Source organism: Schistocerca americana, chromosome 6 (assembly GCF_021461395.2).
Source record: "Schistocerca americana isolate TAMUIC-IGC-003095 chromosome 6, iqSchAmer2.1, whole genome shotgun sequence".
NCBI classification, from domain to species: Eukaryota; Metazoa; Arthropoda; class Insecta; order Orthoptera; family Acrididae; genus Schistocerca; species Schistocerca americana.
In genome coordinates, this window is record NC_060124.1 from 481,162,772 (window position 1) to 481,165,327 (window position 2,556).

General features: G+C 49.0%; 1 pseudogene; it reads left to right on the forward strand.

The window, feature by feature from the left end:
- Window positions 1-2,117: 2,117 nt before the first annotated feature.
- Window positions 2,118-2,235, forward strand: LOC124621039 (annotated as a pseudogene).
- The last annotated feature ends 321 nt before the right edge of the window (window positions 2,236-2,556 follow it).

A 2,556-nucleotide genomic window follows, 5' to 3' on the forward strand; every position in this document is an offset into this window, starting at 1 on the left:
CCAAAGCCAATAATCGCACGGACTGAGTCTGGGGACCTGGAAGGCCAAGCATGACGAAAGTGGCGGCTGAGCACACGATCATCACCAAACGACGAGCGCAAGAGATCTTGCACGCGTCTAGCAATATGGGGTGGAGCGTCATCCTGCATAAACATCGTACGTTCCAGCAGGTGTTTATCAGCCAGGCTAGGGATGATGCGATTCTGTAACATATCTGCGTACCGCTCGCCCGTCACAGTAGCAGTTACTGACGTTTTGTTGTCCAGTGGAATCTGTCGGACATATTGTGAACGTTGTTTTTTTTTTTGTTCTAATAAAAACCCCATGTCATTCCAAGCATGTGTGTCAATTTTTACCTCTCTGTCTACATTATTCCGAGGTTTATTAAGTTTCCAAATTTATACTGACTTTTTGATCACCCTGTACTTCTGGGGCAATACGTCCCAGATAACGAATAAAATGCCCTGGTGTGAGTTTAAATACATTTTTGTGTGTGTAAAGGCGGAATGTCCATGATTTACTCTCAATATGTAGCGCACCAAACTGCCTCGCAGCACCCGTAGTGTGAATAACATCGCAATTGCAGAAGTTCAACTGTTGCGGCTAATTGCTCACTTGCAATGTGTGAGAGGAGCAAGCTGCGTGTGACAGGTGAGCCACGAATCTACCTTCTCCGATGTACTGACGCGAGAACAGAAGAGCTGCATTTGACCCTTGTTCGGCCGATGCTCATTTATTCTCTGTTTTACGACGTGGCCTATTTCACCGCCTTGTAGAATTTGTGACAGACACAAGACACCTCGTAAACTCCCGCGGGGCGAGGAAGGCCGTAAAAAAGACGGCGACATAGGAGCTTCAGCGTCGGTCTCCTTAAAAAAAGGCTATGAAATACGCAATAGCAGAGTCCCGGGTAGACTACGGTAAAGGCTTCGAGGCGATATTTGAAATGGCTAAGGCCGCGTAAAGCGATATGTGGCTGGTCCCAGATACCGACGACATCTCGATGAGAAATGCGTTTCAGCAGAGATGAAATGAAATGTCGTGTGACTAGGGCCTCCCGTCGGGCAGACCGTTCGCCTGGTGCAAGTCTTTCGATTTGACGCGACTTCGGCGACTTGCGCGTCGATGGGGATGAAATGATGATGATTAGGACAACACAACAACCAGTCCCTGAGCGGAGAAAATCTCCGACCCCACCGGGAATCGAACCCGGGCCCTTAGGATTGACATTCTGTCGCGCTGATCACTCAGCTACCGGGGGCGGACTCAGCAGAGATGACGGTTGCTGTCAGTCACCGAGTCAACAACTACCTGTCCGCGGGGAGCTGTATGCTTAAATATTTACCTCTCCTCCATAGTAAACAGAAATAAAACACTTAAGGAAAGATTTGCCAGCATCATCTTCCAATATTACTGGCAGTCAGCACCTTATACTGGGTGACAATGATGGAAATTTTCACTTATCGTGCAGATGGAAAAACGCATCAGTTTCACATTGTGAGGCGGCGGCCTGTTTTAGGCCTTTCTCCTCAGATTTTATCCTAGCTGGAGACTGAATTTTTATACGAGACTCAGTTGCCTCATTTACTTTCCGATTCAGTTTTTACTTGTTGATTGTCACCTGTACTGCGCGCTGATTACGTGAGTGATCAGGGTGTAGCTTGTAGTAACGTAGATAACCCACCTCTCTGACTTAACGTAACATTTCATTCCTGAAGTAGTTTTCTCCTTGTCTTGACTAGGGGAACTACTTTCCGCTGGGGCGGAAACAGAAGGAACTTTAGCGCGCTCTTGAAGAGCTGTTGGTCACTCGAAGGCAGGTCCAACGCCAGCGGATCGCACGGACAGTTTGGCAAGCCTTTCAGGGTTTACCCTCCTGACTCAGCCTACAAGGACAAAGCGGCAGAACCGAAGACTGCTGTCCTTAACAGCAGAAAGGAAAACCATTGGTGGAAGGGATGTGAGCTCTGCTTGTTACTAAACTTTGGGCGGAGTCCTCAACTGACAACTTGCCGTGACCCTGGTGCGTAGAGTGGATAAAATTGGATGAAAATGAAGTACACATTCTCAGATTCTACCACAAATGTAATTTTGAGATCGGCAGCACATAGATTTGAGCCAACAGCCTTGCTGTGGTGGTAACACCGGTTCTCGTCAGATCACCGAAGTTAAGCGCTGTCGGGCTGGGCTAGCACTCGGATGGGTGACCATCCAGTCTGCCGAGCGCTGTTGGCAAGTGGGGTGCACTCAGCCCTTGTGAGGCAAACTGAGGAGCTACTTGACTGAGAAGGAGCGGCTCCGGTCTCGGAAACTGACATACGGCCGGAAGAGCGGTGTGCTGACCACATGCCCCTCCACATCCGCATCCAGTGACGCCTTTATGGGCTGAGGGTGACACGGCGGCCGGTCGGTACCGTTGGGACTTCATGGCCTGTTCGGGAGGAGTTTAGTTTTTCAGAACATAGATTTGACCTTCTTCAGACTGCGCCCCCTTTTATTAGATGGACACATAGTTGATCAATACAGACTAGCAGTGAGAAACAGCAGACCTACACC